This window comes from Dermacentor albipictus, chromosome 3 (genome assembly GCF_038994185.2).
Source record: "Dermacentor albipictus isolate Rhodes 1998 colony chromosome 3, USDA_Dalb.pri_finalv2, whole genome shotgun sequence".
NCBI classification, from domain to species: domain Eukaryota; kingdom Metazoa; phylum Arthropoda; class Arachnida; order Ixodida; family Ixodidae; genus Dermacentor; species Dermacentor albipictus.
Window position 1 is genome coordinate 95645754 of NC_091823.1, and position 19223 is coordinate 95664976.

General features: G+C 43.4%; 1 protein-coding gene and 2 long non-coding RNA genes across 6 annotated transcripts in view; 2 read left to right on the forward strand and 1 right to left on the reverse strand.

Moving 5' to 3' along the window:
- LOC139057479 (uncharacterized) overlaps nt 1–19223 on the forward strand; it is a 67918-nt gene that overhangs the window by 21163 nt on the left and 27532 nt on the right. Inside the window, exon 3 of one of the 2 annotated variants that reach the window (XR_011512840.1) lies at nt 9576–9664. This is a non-coding gene — a long non-coding RNA (uncharacterized lncRNA). Of the gene's footprint in view, nt 1–9575; nt 11014–19223 lie in introns of those variants that run through there. The other variant, XR_011512839.1, reaches the window with a different exon arrangement.
- LOC139057478 (uncharacterized) overlaps nt 5092–19223 on the reverse strand; it is a 55023-nt gene continuing 40891 nt past the window's right edge. Inside the window, exon 8 of one of the 3 annotated variants that reach the window (XR_011512826.1) lies at nt 5092–6232. The gene's annotated coding sequence lies outside the window, so the exon portion shown is untranslated. Of the gene's footprint in view, nt 6233–7799; nt 8562–18108; nt 18287–19223 lie in introns of those variants that run through there. The other 2 variants (XR_011512823.1, XR_011512825.1) reach the window with 2 other exon arrangements.
- LOC139057480 (uncharacterized) lies at nt 12961–18064 on the forward strand. Its single transcript, XR_011512841.1, has 2 exons — nt 12961–17315; nt 17681–18064. It is a non-coding gene; the product is annotated as an uncharacterized lncRNA (long non-coding RNA).

Genomic DNA, 19223 nt, shown 5'->3' on the forward strand with positions numbered 1-19223 from the left:
CGAGCTAATATAGTATGTAGTATATCACTATATTGTCACGTGGTAGTGACGTTAAAGAACACAGCAGCAGTACTGTGAAAGACAAAACTAGCTTTTATTGGGCGAACCTGTGCACACAAAACAGGCTACACTTAAAGCACAATGATAGCAGCGAACACAGTCGGCAATCGTCGAAAATCTGATCAGCGGGTCCAGCGCGTCAGCTTTTATACAGTAGTCATCGAATGTTCCAGACTTGTTGGGGCTCGTGTGCCTTCCACAAAGTTCTACACCATTCGCGTCACGCGATGAAATCAGATAACACAAGGTTCGGCGACAACAGACAGCGGATAGAAGCATCGATAACTTTCCAGAAACTTCGGATACATGCAGGCGCGTGCCGCGCTGTGCGATAAGATTTGTTAGGCGGCGAAACGTGGTCGCCCGATAAATGTATGTATACACGTGTCAATATATAATATATAATTATATGCGTGCTTTATTTTCTTCTACACTGACTGCTGTGCTGTCAAGCACTTTCAAGCTGTTTGCAACAGCTTCTCGCTTGAAGGACCCCAACAAATTGTAACGACTTCTTAGAAATAAAGTTCTGATTATTAGTTGTCTCCGTGCTCATACTGTGACAGAAAACTGGAATGCATGTGTATAATGAAGGAATTCGTGCTGTGTCCCCTCACAGTGGCCCCTTTGCATTCGTGGTATACTTCACCGCAGTGTATGATGGCAAAGTTGACTTTAAGGAACCGAAATTTGCAACGCTTCTAGACTCGTAGATTTTTTCATCGGTGCGTCTAGCCATAGCCACTATGGCCTAGTCCCAGGGAGCCCAAACAGAGGAAACGGAGGTAGAAATTAACGATAAAGGTAATCTAAAATGACGCAGGAACTAGGCAGCCACCGTACCTGCGGTTAATAAAACATTCAAATTTTGACACTTCACGTGCCAAAGCCAAGATCTGATGAGGCACACTGTAGCGGTGAACTGCGGATTAATTTTCACCTCGCGGGATTCGTTAACGTGCATTCAACGTACGGTACACGGGCATTGCATTTTTACCTCGTCGAACTCCGTCGAAATGTGGCCTCCACGACCGAGATGTGATCCCACAACCTCACTTTCGCAGCGCAACGCCAAAACCACTAATACAACATGGTGGGTCTACAAGCCATCAGGCTCTGGTAATGCTGGACCTTGCTGTTAAAGAACTCCTTTAATCAACCACAAGACGTCGGCTGTAATCGCAAACCAGACCTATGACAGCACCAATGTTAAACTATTTGTTGTCACCAATATGAGTTAAGCACATTTGTTTTAGAACTACACTGTACTATTTCTGTGTCAGTGATTACAGGGGAGTCCTTGTGTATCGTGTTAGACATAAAAGGATTTAAAGAGATGCCTACAGAGACATTGCGAAAGTACGTAGCTGGTATTAGTAGATTGCCCCAATGATTGGAACATCTTTTTGGAGCACATGGTATAAGCACATGTAATAAATAATGAACAGTGACACAATACATCCAGCGGTCAGATGCAAGTAGTACTGCTAAACATGACAACAGATCACTCTATTCACCACTGTCGGAGTGGCAAAGTTTAAAGTTCGTTTCCAAAAGCATTGCCTGCCTGGGTTACATGTCGTCATAACCTTCCTATGTTATGAATACGTAAAATTTATAGCAGGCCCATCCCAAAAATTTGGGGACGTCCAAAGCCAGTATATGAAAAAAATTCTTCTGTTTGATTCTACTCTAACCTTATAGTCCACCGATTTCAAGTGACTGGCCCAGCCAGTAATGCAGGTGGCATGCAGCTCTTAACAAGTGGGGCGGCTGGAATAGGAATACTTTATTGCAGCACTGGTGGCCTGAATTCAAAGCCTTTTCATTAAGTAACAAAGCTCAAAAAGAACAGTGCCACAGTTATTTTTGTCTTACTGAGACTTGGCTAATACAGCCCACACCCACAGTGGGTGGTGTGTCAGCATGCAGTGGTGGCCTAGCCAGTTAAGGATTTGGACTAGGAAATAAGTAGTCGTGGTGCATTTTGGAGCAGAAAAATTGGTCCTTTTGGAATAGTTGGAGTAGTACAGCAGTAATGTGTAGCCATTTGGTGCAGCTCATTATTACTGCGCACTCAGTAAATGCTGCTCAACAGCAAAGGAAGACACCAAGGCCAACAGCCAGCAGCAGCCAATTAGTACCACATCAGTATGTTGCAAATACTTTCCTTTGAATAGGTAAGAAACCTTCATAAACAATTGAAAAATTCATGCAGAAACTCCTCTGGGACTTAAGTACGCTTAAGCATTGTACCACTTGCTCATCTCCACGCAGCCGAATGTCATTATCAACCCCTTTTCAAGGATACGGCAGCCTGTAATGGAAAATTTCAGAAAGACATCCCAGGGAAAGTAAAAGACGTCCAAACGAATGTTACTGAACTTCTTTCCAAAATGGAAGGAACCTCTGGCGTCACAAGGTAATTCACATGCTTAAGGATATCCAGGACAAACTGGAAAGCATAAAATCAGGACAATTGCAACACGAGTTTGGTGGTAGACGACCTAAGTAACAGATTGCGTCACAACAACCTTATCTTTAAAGCAATTATTGAGCAAGACTCAGAGATGTGGCAGGAAAAGGAAGGGCTTGTAACTGAGTTGGTTTCTAAATATTTAGGCATTGCAGCTGGTGAAATTGAACGTGCCCATAGAATAGGACAGAAAATAGAAGGGCATACTTGGCTGATAATTGTGAAATTCCTAAACTTAAAAAAAAAAAACACATACTGAAAAATGCATTTAAACTAAAAAAGGTTTGAATCATCTCGTGTGGATTGATAAGGATTTTTCAATGAGGATGCAGTCCATTAGGAAGAAACTCCGAGATTTCGGACGTTCCAAACAAAAGCCCGCTGAAAGGTTCAAACTTCTGTTTGAGAAGCTTCTACTAGACAACACGATTTGTCTTTGACCATACCACTAATGAAGTAAGTGCCCTCCCGAAACGTCATGTCCTCGTAAAAACCCAGTGATGTAAAAATGAACGCTGTGATGCATATGTGTCAATTCTAGTGTCAAACTTCCGCAGCGTATTTCGTAAGCAAGATCACCTCTTGTTCTTATCTTGAATCCTGTTAAGTAGATGTTCTAGGCACCGAAACCTGGTTGTCATTCGATATTTTGGATCGTCCTCGTCTCGTCAGCCTTCATTATTTAGAAAACATAAAACTGAATCGAGAGGTGGCGGTGTGTTAATTGCAGTAAAATCTAGTTTGGAAGCTTGCGTTATTGAAACTAATTCCTGCCTCAAAATTTTAAGGGTTGCGCTCTGTCTGCCCACACATTCTACCTCTGTCATTGGAGTCTGCTATCGTCCACTTGATTCATCCCACTACTTTCCGGATCATCTAAACATGTGTAAGTTTTGTCCAGAACAAGTACCCGACATCACCAATATTTCTTGTCGGCGATTTCAACTATCCCAATATTGAATGGCATTGATGCCGACCCCTGTATGGCACAAGAAAAACGTCAATGCCTATGTTTTCCTGACATGCTCTCAACTTTCAAATTGCATCAAATTGTTTCTGTTCCCACTCATGGTGATTCACTCTGACCTCAGTACTAGCCACAGAACCAAATAATGTAACTGAAAATGTATTGGATGGTATCAGTGGCCACAATATCTTGCATTGTGAATTCATAGGTGCCCTGAAAAAACGTGAAAATAGAAAGAAAGTAATATTTGATTACACCCGCGTGTATGTCAGCAGGCTTGTTAGTGACCTTTCCATCTTTTCTGTCGACTTTTTTCAGTCATTCCCTCATTGCAACATAAACACAAACTGGGTACTTCATGATGGGCTGATCACACTTAAAAGCAAAGCATATTCCAAAATTCAAAATAACAGCCTGCACAGAAAGCACTTGGTTTGTGACGCATGCGAAACCTTTATATTGCAGAGCTAATCTATGAGCATCTGTGGAAGATTGGAGGCCCTATCGTGAGCACGCACACTTATGCAGGACCGTAACAACAACAGCCAAAGATAAATTTTTCAACCATGACATTTCAGACATGCTTAGCAATGACACAAAAATTTAGGAAACCCAAATTATCGAACTTGACGGTACCGTTATCTAAGGATGGTAACATTCTTTCTCCGGCACGTGTTGCTATTGAATTCAAGTTTTTTTCATCTGTTTTCACAGATGAGACTGGTGTACCTAGAAGCTTTCAGGCCCCTATTTTGCATTCAAGCATGCACAACATTAATATCGCTTCTGAAGTAGTACAGTCCTGTATCGATTGTCTTCCAACTAACTCTGCTCCTGGTTGTGATGGCATCTGCCCTAAACTTCTGAAGATATCCAAACCTGCAATATGTCGCATTTTAGCCAAGCTTTTTCAGCAATGTATTGACACGGGATGCGTCCCAAATGATTGGAAAGCAGCTTGCATAATTCTCGTATTTAAATCTGGTGATTCGTCTAACCCATCAAATTACAGACCAATTTCTTTACCAGCATGTGCTGCAAACTCATCATTTCATCTGCTCTAATGAAGTTTCTTACAGAACAAAACTTTTTCTTTATCAATCGGCATGGACTTTTACACGATTGATTATCTTTTTTATCGAATCAATGTAATATCTGTAGACTTTGCGAAGGCTTTTGGCAAGGTTCCTCAATTGTGGCTTATTCATAAACTGACAGATCTTAACATACATGTGAGAATAACTAGGTGGACTACCAACTTTTTAACTAACCGGTAGCAATCAGTTTTCATCAATGACCATTTGTCTCCATTAAATCATGTCAAATCTGGAGTACCGCAAGGTTCCATGCTCAGGCCTATTTTGTTTTTAGATTATATTAACGATATTAGTAATGGTAAGCGTTTATGATCATAGACTATTTGCTGATGATTGCGTGATCTAGTAACCCTGAGGATACCTGGTACCTTCTATCTTACCTAGACAATCTCTAAGTGGGGCAGTAAGCAAGCGGAAATCAACATTAATATTACAAAAGCTATCAGATTCAGGACTACAGCTAAACCCGTGTTATGTAATTACAAAATTATAAAACATGCCCATAGCCTTGGTATTCACAATATCTGGGTGTTCATTTGTCATTCAATCTGTCATGGAACATTTGCGTAGATGTGATTTTCACTAGAATGTTTTAGTTTAGTGTCTTTACAGTTCTCCCCGCTCCAAGTTGCCCCGCTTAGCCACATGGTGGAGTGGTGGGTGATTGTACGTTTTAGTTGTATGTCTAGCCTAGCGGAGCAGAGGGATGGATGGATAGGTGCTACGAGTGTCCCCTTTGGAAAGAGGTGTGGGTTGCGCCATGAAGCTCTTGTATTGCCTAATGTTCGACGTATGTTAACAAAGAAAAAAAAACCCACGATGACTTCCCATAACCAAACTTTCTGAACTTTGTCTTTGCAAGCCTCTGTTGTTTGTCGTTTCCCTACTTTTTGTCCACCAATCTTCCATTCGCTGCTTACCAATCTTTACTGCATACATTTTTACTTTCCCCCTGCTCTTGCTGAACCCAAGGGCTTCAAGCAGGCCAATGGTGTGTGTGTGTGTGAAAACTTTTATTGTAATGAGGTCCAGAGGCTTGACTTCTCAAGCCAAGGCGGGCCGCTCCCACGTTGGCACTGTCAGGCCAAGCCTTTCAGCGACATCATGGGCCCCCTGGACTGCCCTTAGTTGGTCCTGAAACAATGCGCTTTGTATCCTTCTCTCCCACTGTGTCCATTCTTCAACGAGGTTGGGGAGAGTCGCAGGACACCCCGCCAGCATATGTCTGATTCCAATGATGCCATTACAATCATTGCAGTCCATCTTAATCTCCCTCTCTGGATATATTTTATTAATGGTGTATAGGCCAGTGGTGCCTAAATCTACTGTTGGGGAGATATTTCACATTCTAGTAAAGCATGCTCTATTGTTTCCCTAGCTTTACCGCAGCAAGCACATGCTTCTTCCTTCTTATATCTTGCTGTATAAGTGCGTCTTCTAAGGCATCCTGAGCTCGTTTCAGAAAGTAATAAACTTCCCTTTGAGTTATAATAGATTGTTTCTTTCCCGATATCGTTATTTCCTCTTCAGTAGTTACTCGTAGCAGGTTTATTTTCCATTGCCGCCACCCACGAGATTATCTCGGCTTCTCTGGCTTTCCGCTTGATGTTCCTTTCGTATTTGCAGTGCCTTCTGGCCGAATTCAGGGTAATGAAACAAAATAAAAGCACCTATAAGTAAAACTTTTATAAGTAAAACGAATACATATAGCTTATTTGTCCATAAAGCATCTAAACATGAACTTGTAATGTGTTACCGGTCCATTTTATCCAGTGGAAAATAAAGCCCCATCTTGGGGAATGCCACGTGATAGCCAGCGAGCTTGCATTTTGCATACAATCTGATCCTTTCTGATGCTAACATGCTGCACAGCGTGCATCACATACTCCCGCGCTGCGAGGTTTTCAAATGGGTCAGCATGCGCACCTTCTAGCAGACATAAGTCTTCGTCTGTGCAAATCTATCTTGTAAAGAGCAAGGCAGGCAAGGTGCCTCGATGCACAAGCCAGAGTGGGTGTGTGCATCGACCACCTTGCTAGGAAAAAATGGCAGCAACCTTCTGTTCAGGCAGCTTGTAAGCGGACCGTGTTTCTGACTCCGCCAGCCCGCTTGCAGCTAAGCGGAGGGCGCATGTGCATTCGCACATCCGCTCCGCTCAGCTGCTTAGCAGAGTGTAAAAACGGCAAACTCTACTAAAGCAATCACATCTCTTGGCTTCATAAGGCACTATTTGCACTCGGCTAACTCCAAGACAAAATTTCTCGCTTACTTAATTGACTCTGACTCTAGTTTGTGTCTTAATTACTTAATTGACGCTGACTCTAGTTTGTGTCGAGGCCTACCTCGAGCACAAACTCGAGTCTTTTGCAAAATAAGGTTGCTCGCTTCATCACAAGAAACTACTTGCATACATCTAGAGTTACGGAAATCAAATATTAAATTAATTTAGCTCCTCTCAATATACGCAGGCTTCTGACACTATTGTCCTTCTTTCATTTACTCCAACCGGTTATCCCACGTTACTCTAAATATCAGACTAGCTTGTGACGTGTGTCTTGACGGCTTGATCACCAACTTAAAATCGCACCCATCTTCGCCCACACTAATCTGTTTTTCCACTCACCTCTCCTCCTCGCTATCTGACACGACTCATTTGTACATAATTTGAAGTTGTTCCTAGAAATCTGAACTACCTCTTACCTTGCTGTTCTGTTCCAGTTGCATTTCTTGATGTTCTTATTTAATATGCAATTTTGCTTTCCTGTTTAGTAATCTATACTTAAATTTTTTTCCATTGTTTTGTAATGTGAAACAGCTCATTGTGATAAGTATTTTAGGAACCTTGACCCTTGTCATTTCTATGTTTTTTTCACACATTGTATATACCCTGTAATAAGTCATTTTTTTGCACTAATTCATGTTGTTCCAATTCATATTTCTTGTTTAGTTGTGTACTTTTGGTATTTGTTGCTCCTTTCATTGTAATCCCTGTAAGAGTTGGTGTCTGCCATGAAAAGGGTACCTGGCCCATACCATTGTTCGACTCATTCATGCTAAGGATGTTGTTGAAGGGAGGAACTTGTTCTCATTAAGAATGAGGAGTAGGGGATTTATTTACAATATCTACATGAAGGGTGGAGAACATTACATCTGATCAGTCTAGCATGACTGAGATGCACACTGAACAGCCAAAAATGTCTGCTTAAACACTCTCCGTCCTTACTAGATCCCTAGGCCAGGAAAAGCTGCCATCCAACCTTCATCCAACCAAAGCGTCCAAAGTCGTCGAAGTACCCGCCTTTGAGGGCGAAGGTTCACACACTCTCTTGCACTTTTGTTTTACTGAACACACCAAAATAAGTGGGGCCTCATAGACAGGTGTTGTCACGCTTGACTCAAGCTGGCACGTCTTGGTTCCTGAGCTGACTCTGCAGTTAGCTGCTGAATCTGTCATGACTGTGACTTTTACCAGAGTACATGGGGGAACGCCATAGAACAAACATTTCCAGGAGTTTTCTTGCTCCAATTGGTCCCTGAAGGTGACAGCGAACCAGCTAACAATCCTGTCCGCCAAACGTGTCTAGCCTTAGTGGCTCCGAAGGGGGCATGTTGTTGGCTTCACGAAGCGATTCATTGCAGCGAAGCCAGAAGGTCACTATCCCCGCTAGCCAATCGTAACATCCCCCACCCCTATGCCTCCTGGGCTCTTTAGAGTACTTGAACAAAAAAAAGTGTTATGGAAGTTAATATGACCGGTATAAACAGCAGCGTCGCAGCAACACGGACTGCTGCAGACGGCAGCGCCAGGTGTGCTGATGACGTTCTGATCATTATAAGCTGATACTGCTCTTTAGTGCCTTATCCATCTACGTCAAACCATTATGCGTTGCGTGAACCATATCTTGAACACCGTGTTCTCGTCGCTTTGCCTTGAAGAGCGGGCCCATATCTTGAAAGCGATCTGCGAAAGGGGCAGGGTGCGGTGTGTGCTGAGAGATTGCGAGCGATCTCGTGGTAGCGACAGGCAGAACAAAGGTAAAGCCACTCGCTGCTGCATGCTCTATCTATATTGTGTGCACTTTTCACTTTGTTTAGTGCTTGAAGGCTGTTCACCTCCGCCTTGGGTTGGCCCAGTATTGCACTGGATCGGCCCACATTTTTATCTTGCGTGATGGACGTTTGGTAAGCATAGAGATGCTTACACATTTAAGAAAATTTTAACACCCAGAACCAGCCAATTGGTACCATGCCAGTATGTTGCAAGTACTTTTATTTGAGTAGGTAGAAAGCCTTTGTAAATAGTTAAATAAAACTTTTGTGGGCTAATGAAAGCAGCTGAGTGAAAATTGCCATACAGTTCTGAACCACATGCAAGAATACATGTATGCAATGCAAACTGTGTGCCTTCCAGTGGTCAATGGGTCTTAGCGCATGCCATTGTGCTTGCTATGAATGCTGCTTTTGTCACCGTACCCTGTTAGCATTGCATATAGTAATTCCTTCGATTGGTGTTGACAGCCAGGACGAAACTTTTACTGAGAGAGGCATGCCTGATAATCAGATCGTGGTATTGGCATGTAAAAACGCAGATTTGTTTTGTGTTCTTGTTTAGAGACAAACCAAGTGCCCTTGAAATGCTGCATGCAATGCATTGACTTCGGGCAATCCATTGCATTACTGCAAATATTACTCAATATTTGAAAAGTCTAGTAGATGATCCATCTCAAACTGAATTACTTGCACGTTCACTATTTGTTTCCTATATTTAAGTCTCCTTCTCATACCTCTGCTGAAAACGCTGCGTTGCCCTGAAAGCGTGAAAATACCACACCTTTGCGCAGTTCACGTAGCCAGGTTTCAGGCAAGTTGAATAGTAGCTAAATGGTGTAAATGGTGTAGTAGAACCACCATTAAGCATGTGTTGGAAGTCCAGTGCTTAAGTTAGAATAAACCACCCGGTTATCTTTTTCCACAGCTACAGTAAACAAAAGCCGAAGCGGCCTTCAAGTGTTAAGTGTGGAAAAAGATGTTTTGCGGCAATGGCTGTGACCGAAGACAACACAGGTATGTATGTGGTTTTCCAATTCAAGCACAGAGGCCACGACTTTGAACTGGGTCGTGTTTTTCTGTCCAAGTCGGAAAGAAACCGCTTTTGCTCTGCTTTATAATACATAAAGAGTGGTTGTTGAGTTTTCAACACCCCAAATACAAGGCAATACTCATGCCAGACCATGCAGTGAACTTGGAGCACATGTTAGTGCGCTTGAAATTCATGATTTCGACATCATTCGAGGCCACTTTTACTGACTGCAGGGCATTATAGTTAATGACATCATAAACATGTTTATCATTTTGCTAGATTGTATCAATGCCTGAAGAGTTCAGAGAGAGAGAGAAAAAAGGGAACTGTTCTCCTATTTCACAGTGCTAACAACTACCTTGGCACAGCCAGTGGCCTATATTTGACCTATATGGCTATTCTTATTGCAGGCAACGACTTTAGTTATACTTGTTTGCATCATTTCATGTACCAAGCAGGAAGGTGTAGTGCCTCCTGGTGCACTGTAGGCCACGCAGCAGACTGTGGCTTTTTCTCTTTCTGCTTTATTTTTCAGGCTTGCAGTTAACTGGATTGGTATGACTTATGATCCTAGAGGGATTCAATGTCTCAAAATAGCAGTAAGCTGGAATAATTTCCACTTGGGATTACTTAAGGTGCATTGTACATAATTATGTCTGCCATTTTGCCGCAACTGATGTGCAAGTATTACAGACATCGATGAAACTGCGACCTCTCACCACTACTGTAGGTCATCCACAGCAGATGTGCTTTCCATGTGAAACTTTCATCAGCTCAAGTTGTATTTTACTCTACTATATGTAGGGCTCACAAACCATGTGCCGTACTTTCTGGACTATAATTTGAACTGTTGTACAAGTCACCCCCTTTCCCCCTCTTTTCACAACCTTCAAAGAAAAATTATGTGTATATAACTCATTGTATAAGATGCATCTATCTTAACTTTGGTCAGCATCGTGAAATGCGATTGTGCATGTTTATACACTTATCCTAATATGTCGTACTTACCTATTTCAGGGCACTAAACTTCAGTAAAAAAAAATTTCATGAGCCGCACATTCTAGCAGGTAAAATAAACTGCAAGTACATTGCTGGAGAAAAAGAGTGTCTCATGTTGGTCTTGCATATATAAGTTACACTGTTGTATAATACGCTTGGACGAAAATGAAAAGAATAGTGGCACCTATGGTTTGGAAAATATGGTACCTAAATATTTTGAATGCTCATGAATCAGCTATGTGAATGAAACATGATTGGAACGATCACGATAATTAGGCTTATACCCGTCACACGGCAAACCTAATGTCATTTCCAACAAATGACATTTCTTGCGATTAATGTCATTAGAGAGTTTTAGAATAGGGGCCCCAAACGTTTTGGGGCCCCAAAAAAATAGCGTCGAAGCCACTGCGCATGCGCTAGACGCAAACTGCCTTTGGGTTTTGCGTTGGGAACGCTATTTCACCGATTTAGCGGGAGCCCAAATAGCGGCCCCAAAAGTTTTGCGTCGGCAAACATGGCGGCACCCATCGAAGCGACGGCTCTAACCTAGCACCAAACTGGGTTCGATTCGTGGTAACGCGTGAAGTTCGCAAGCTAGGAGAAGTGACTGCGGTTATCGCTTTCTCTCAACTAGCGTGTGTTATGAAGATTGACTCATTAGACGCCGCGGATATTGAATTCGATTGTGGATTTTATGGCTCGTAGGCCTAACACGGCTAAGCTTGGCTGGTGAAGGCTAGTAAAGTTGGTTTGCTCAAAACTAAACGCAACTAATTGTTTGCTACTTACAGAATAGCCTCTAAATTGTAATTAAATGCGAATACACGCAAGTCAAAATTATTATTCCTGTCATAAAATGGTATAGTTTATTTAATTATTTCTAATAGCTTTTCTTTGACGCCGTAGTGGCGCTGTCAACGCAAGACGCTACCCGCAAACGTAAAACCCTATTCTAAAACTCTTCACTCCTACGTGCCCCAACGCTAACACCCGCAAAGCTCTTTGGGGCCCCAAACTATAGGGGCCCCTATTCTAAAACTCCCTATTATTGCAGCACGCTGCCACAAGGCGAAAACTGTCATTTGAAAATGATGACAATGACGATAGTAAAAAAAAAGACACGCCTCAAACTCACTTTTGTCCAATAATTATTTTCCAATATGCTAAATTCCACTAGAATACGTGATCGTTGCTTTCAAACCGTAGCGTTCGATCACGAACTTGTCGACATTGCCAACGAAGTCGAGTCGAGCTAAGGCAAGCAACAGGGCGAAGAGAATGATACGTGCGTCCGCTACATCTGCTAAAGTGGTAAGAGAAGGGCAGTTGCATGTCATCGCCGTTCTGATGTGCATGCGAGCTTCTAATATCCTCATTCTTGGCGCATGCCACAGGTAAACACGCGCACGCTTTTATGCCAAGTCAATTGAAGTGGCCGCGGCCGATGCTCCGGTGAGAACCAACACAACTGCTGCAGCGAAAGCTAAAGACGGCTGTCTTTTCACTGGACTGAGAGTAGTTTTCTGTATTTACGCACGTGATGGACTTTAATGTCGTTAAAGCAATAATTAGGTAATAAAATGGGTAGAATAACAGTGATTTTTTGTTAAAACAAAAAAGAAGCATGTACTGTTTGCAAAACACTGGTAAACTTGTGGTGTCGAGGATACACATTCAGTTCCAAACTAATGCAAATGAGTTTGGCGAACTCATTTGTTTGTAAATGTCATATACGAAAATGTCCTTACGTTTTACCGTGTGACACTAAAGAAATGGCATTATCAGCAAATGTCATTCGTTGTAAATGACATTAGATTTGCCGTGTGACAGGGGTATTCAGGGTGCCTACCAACTGGGAAAACTGGGAATTCTCAGGGATTTTGAGTAGTCTGGAAAAAGTCAGGGAAAACTCAGGGAATTTGGGCCTCTATCAGGGAAAATTAGCGGCAATTTTATTGAAAGGGTCGAAAGTCGCGGTAATGCTGGCTCGAATAGCAGACAGGAATCGTAATGACTCGTCGTTGGCAGGAGGAGTTGCCAGTGTACAGTCAACGAGCGACTTTCCAGATTCCTGATAATTTGGACGGCTTCGCGGCGCCACCTCGTACCCTATAGTGTCAACGTATCAGAACGTGTGAAATTTCCGACGCAAGAACTCCTTGCCGTCCGATTTTCCGGACGTTTTGCCGCGACCGCAGGTTCGAAACGGCATTAATCAAAGGCACCACCGCTGCCGTTTTCATTACTTCGCCGCCTCGAACCGGCACGCGCACGCAGATCCGCTGGCACCCGTTGCCACCACTGCGGCAACGCTAGGCCTAGCTGCTTCGACGTTCGCTACGAAGCTTCTTGCCATTGGGTGCCGAACTTTTTATTGAAAAAATTCGCTGCTGTCAGCAATGGCACGGACTCCACCTTTGTGGTCCTTGCGATTGGCTTAGAAACTTGGAAAACACGGTGCGTTGCATAATGCCGGTTCGTGAAAGTCAGCTTCGCCACTGTACAGAAATGTTACTCGGTAAAGCTTACGGAAAAGTATTGCAGTGAAGCATAACAAGCGTGGGAAGGGGCGCCACGGAATACAGTATGTATATCTTAATTATGCACGCGGGCACCCGGCATTTCCTGTCACAGTACGAGCACAGGTATGCCTAATATGTGTACCGACAGGCCTTCAGAGCGTTTTCGAACGTGCCTGTGGCGGTTTGAGCCCCTAAGGGCAGTAAATGACACGCATTTATTTTTTTCCAACTGGCCGATTTTTCGGACGTTTTCGTGGCCCCTAGGGAGCTCGAAAAATCGGTCGTGGACTGTGCAACTGATCAAGATGCTTCAAATGGTTCTTGGGGCGAACGAGTGGCGGAAGGCGGACAAGAACAGAAGTGACCTACGCATTGAGGAATAAATGAGAAAGGAAGCTTGTTGCCGCCGTTTTGAAAGAGCTTGAGCTCAAAAATTAAAGTTTTGGCTGATGCCGAGATGCAGGTGTCCCTCATCCAAACCAAAATACACTCTTTGAAGCAGTGCAACACAACACTCTGGCGTCGTGCGTGGGCTGAGAGTATGTCAGGACTATTGAGGTTGACTTACGAGCTGTTGAGAGAGAATCTCAATTGTGACAGAGTTCAGGCCTCATGCCACTGAGGTTGCTATCAGTTGATAGAAATAGCTCATATTAGAAAATATTTGCCTTTGTATGCATCTCCTTTTTATTCGTATTTGATAATGTCCGACCTTATTTGCAATTGTTTTCGAAGACACTTTATTTGCTGTGCATTTTACTAACCCCTGCCGTCTATTCTCTCTTTGAATAACATAAACACTGCTCCTTAGTATTCAAATTGGATTAAGTTGCTTTTTTTTTTCATGTGCTTACTAGAGAGTGACAGCATCAGGCGATATGGTTTCAGCCCGTGTTGATATAAAACATAGTTCTGCATCACTCAGGGAAATTTGCAGTGGCACTCAGGGAAAACCTGGAAAACTTGGGGAATTTCGAAATGTCAACTTGGTAGACACCCTGGGTATTAGACGTGAACTCGTAAAACAGCTTCAAGTGTCCAGTCAGTACTCGACTGAAATAATACCTTTAACTCAAAAACCCACATGACTGCATAGCCTTCAAAGCATACATTCACAGGTGTGTCTGCTCCGTAAATATGGATGAATGACTGATAAATCAACTATATAAATAATTGCTGAAAGCTTTGACAGTTTTTATATTGACATTAATCAAATTATGTCCATCAATGCAGTCAGTAACAGTGATGTTTATATTTAAGTTAATCTGGAAATGCTGCACGTTTTCGATTGCCGACTCTGTTTTGCTCTTCTATGGTGGCATGCCACTATGGAAGTGGCAATAACTTCTGCTATGGAATGTAATTGGAAAATGAAGTCCTAACTGAAGGATAGAAATTGTAAATAATGGCAATATTTAGTAAAGGAAATAAAAGTGGAAGACATTTTTGCCCTGGGTAGGATATGAACCACAATCTTCACATGTCCAGTCCAGTGCAATGCTTTCACAATGCTTCAGTAATGTCTTTTGTGCGAACAAGGTTACCAACAGTGAAGGATGAAATTGGCAGCCCAGCTGTAAACTTGGTACACACAATAAATTTCTTCACTTACGTACCTGATAACACTGGTGCAGATAATCCCTATGATGGTTTATCAATGACACCAAACATTGAAACACTTAAATATGTAATCTTGCCTCTTCAAATGTAATGTAACCGTGTAGTGTAATTCAGAAATGTAATTTTGCCTCTTCAGCAGCTGAAGGCTGCATAGCACCATGTCCTTGCAAAGAGCTGGCCTAAAAAGAACAAAAATTGTGACAGCTTGAACTATTTAACACCCACCATTGCAAAAGGTTTTTGTAAGTCAATGTAACTCATTATTCAATTAAAGGAATTCTAAATAATGATATTAAAAAATGTTCATCAGTGCCCATTTGACTTCCTTGCGTGCTCGGTAATAGTTATTTATGCTTCAACTAATATACACTTTTTCTCTACTCTCTCAAGACAAGCTGCGAGAAGGCGTGTCCATTGATGCAGTACTGGATAATGTGCGGTCCAACGTGGATGAGACATTGCACCGCATCAACCTGTTAAGCAAGCAGGGTCTCCGCAACATAATGAGGGATGCCAGAGTCTCAAAGACCGAGCGGCTGCATGATAATGACTATGTGAGCGTGCAACTCTGGGTTGAGAGGATGCATAGTGAAAAGGAGAACCTATTGCTCTTCTTTAAAGGGAAGCTGAAGAGTCTGTCGAATTCAATAAGACGCTCATATACGGATGCGGGAACCTTATAAACCATGTAGGCCAAATTTGGGTTTTTTTTTTTCAAATAGGAGCGACGTAATCGTCGGTTGAAATTGCGCTGTAGCTCCGCCCCCCGTCGAATGCCGCGCGCTGCTGCTGACGCTGACGATGCGAGCGGAGACCGGAAACCGCGGTGTTGTGACGTCAACTTTAGTGTTTTGCTCCTTCGCAGCCTGCGCGACCGTGCCTGACCGTGCTTGTTTCTGCGTGCGTGCCGTCGTAATCTGCTTCGATCGACCCTGCATTTCTTTGTTGGTGCGTCTGTGTGTATGTAGAGTGGTGGTCAACGTGCGCAGCATCAACTGATGTGGTGGGCCGATCATGCCGTCTTTCTGTGCAGCCTACGGTTGCACGAACACCAGCGGCCGCGACGATGTTGTCTTCCATTGGTTCCCACAAGACAAGAAGCTTTTAAAGAAGTGGGAGGCTGCTGTAAAGCGAAAGAATTTCAAGCCCTCAAGAACAACACTGCTGTGCTCCAACCACTTCCGTGACGACGATTATCACCAGAATTTCCACTAGCAGGCTTTCTAAACGCAGCGCGAAAAGATCGGAGCAACGAAAACAAAGACGGCACGAGTGCGGACTGACTGATGATAACTGGTGTTGGAAGGCCTTATGAATACACGAACTCGCCCAAACCTGGATTTTGATTTACTGCGAGCTCCTTCATGTTAGTACGCTGAACGGAAGGTGCATGTTTATTTCCCGCCCTCGACGCAGGTTTCGTCGCAAAGCGCCGCGAATTTTCTATTTGCACGTGTGTTGTAAAACAGCCTGCACGCAGCTACCATAACGCAGTGCAAATGTAGAGTTTGCATGTGCTGGAAAGCCGGCGCACGCCAGGACGCTACGCTCCCCCCGTCTCTCGCGCACAGCGAGAAACCGACCGTCTCACGTAGCCGACGGAATTCGCCGCCTTTACGACTTCGGTTACGAGTAGTGTGCGGATGGCGCACAGATGAAGGTCACTACACGTACTGCATGAACCGGGAAGCTTTTCACGCGTTTGAACCGTATTTGTAGGTTGCCGACAGCTTTCGACAGCGCACAAATGCCGACGATCGCATCCCCGCTTACGTTCCACGAGGAGGCATGCAGGAACACAACACTGCAGTTGTTTGACTGGAAACGAGCTCACTAGATCGGCGAGATCACTAGATCGCTTTGCAAAAAACATACTCACCAAAGAGCATTTCCAACACGAGGAGATCCCAAGACTTTGCTTTCGTTCTCGTCGAAAGCACTGCTCGCACCAGCATCGTTTGCTTTTTCGAGAGGCCGGCTCTTTGCAATCGGCTCGTACATGTAGGGAGCAACGCCGAACTCTTCAGAAAAATGCAGTCTCTCTAAATTTTCTATTACCTCTGAAATTTCTATTGCGGCACCAAACTACCTGGCACCGCGCTTCATGTGGAGCGGCAGCGGCCGGTCGCTAAAGTTGACGTCACGGGTAGCCCGACCAATCACTGGCGGAAACGAGACGCGCGAGCTGGGCGTGTCCGCTGCTGCACTTTTCGTCGAAATAAAATATATTTGCGCTTTCTTTCGCTCAATTTCGATATGATATTCGAATTCGGAGGGTTGGAAACCATTATGTACACATGTTCACTCATTTTTTCCGGAAAACCTTTCAGCTTCCCTTTAAACACCAAAAAGTGACATTCTTTTAGAGAAAAAATGAGGACCTTTTGGATGACATATTTTATGCTAGTCATCATGACCACACCACAACAGGAGCTTTTCAAGAGGCTTGGAACTGATCGTGTATGTGTCGATGGAACACATGGAACAGCAGGTGAGCAGTACTATATAAATGCACTAATAATAAAAGCAAAAAAGAGGGAATGCTGTCTGAGAATAATTGCAATAGATATGATGAGTAGTATTCCTTCACACATGATTTTTCTCTTAATTTTTCTCACATTTTTTTAATTGATGCAGTTCTCGATTATCAGTAACAGAGAAAGAATGAATTCATCGCTCTGTACACTGGTGATATCATTCCATTGCTACTGTCCACATCGCTACATGCCCTGCATATCCTGTCTGTATTGGCACCACGCAGTTATGATAGGTCACATAATATAGCTCTTATCACATTTGTCTTGTGGGGATGCGCGACTGTCGCACGTCCCCTGATATGTTGTTTTTCCTGTATAGCTTCCGTCTCCTGCATTGCGGCTTCGCCGCGGGCCCCAGGCCATGCAAACGGCAGGGTTACTTGGGGGCGCAAGGGAGAACACGCTTCCTCTTTGGTTCGGGACGGCAAGCAGCGCGGACGTGCCAGGCGTGCGCCGATCCATGCTTCTGCAAGACCGTCTCGTGAGGCCTTATATGAAAGAGCCACCGTTCGCGTGACCGTACACGCGAACAACCAGGCGTTGGGATCCAGCAAGGGGCGAACATATTCGCTCGCTATCCGGTCACGGTGAGTCGGACTTCCGCGATTTGTCGCGCGCCCATTGGCATGTTTTGTGGATAGCAACTTGGCTAGCAGGCATTGATCAATGAAAGGTGCAATAAATGCCTTTGTGATTGTTTGCACTACTGTATTGTCGTTCCTTTGACCCAAGAGTACGGGATGAGAATCCCACAGTCTAGGGTGCAGAAACAGTGCATTGCACTGTGTATTAGTGCCTTCTGTCAGAGGTACAGCTGTCTCGAGGCTGTTTGGCATACTGAACTGTTTGCCAATTAGGCGAATCACTGATTACTGCTACAGTCAAAGGTGCTTTTTCTTGGCGGCAAGGGGTGGTTCCCTGAGGACTGCAAAAACAAAACATTTAGAAAATCAGGCAGTCCAAAAAAAAATTAATGCATGCCTTTTACTGCCATTTAAAGGGAGGTGCTAGTCGAAAACATAAGAACCTAGAACTATGAAACCCCAGCTGTTTACATACTCTCTTAGGGTAATTTCAAATACTATATAAACAAGTTTTATGGCAAGTTGCATAGGTTTCGTTCTGTACAACGACAATGTGTAAAACGTCGGCATTCTTGCCCCCACTTTTTTATCTCTAAACTTCCATAATTGCAGACCAGTGATGACGCATAATCCTCCAAATCAACTGCAGAATACTGAAATATGTTACCGAAATTAATACCAAAATCGTTATTCACTGTTATGTTTTAAGAAGTGTTAAATTAGAACCTGTGAAACCATTTCAAAATGTTTAGACAACCAGTAAGTGTTTCTTAAGATTTTATCTTACGTACATAAGTGATGTTGAAGATCAACCCCTCAGTGGTGGTGGTCAAGACAGTTTAGGATTTCAAGCACAAAGTTGTCATTCTGGAGCAGTTTAGGAGCAGAATTTATTTTTCTACTTCGTGTTCCAAAAGTTTTTTTGGAACACTTGGAGTAGTACAGAAGTAATCTAGCCATTTGGTGGAGCTTGTTATTACTGTGCAGTCAGTAAGTGCTGCTCAAGAGTGAAGCAAGACACTCTTGAGACACTCTTAATCAGTGTACTGGCAGACCTTCAGAGCTTTTTTGGACGTGCCTGTGGCGATTTGGGCCCTTAAGGGCAGTAAAAGACATGCATTCATTTTTTTGGACATTGTAGCGGCCCTTAGGGACTCTGAAAAATCGGACTGTACAACTGACCAAAAGGATGCTTCAAATGGTCCATGGGGCGAACACACAGCGGAACGAGGACAAGAATAGGAAGGACCATTGCATTGACGAATGACTGGGAAAGGA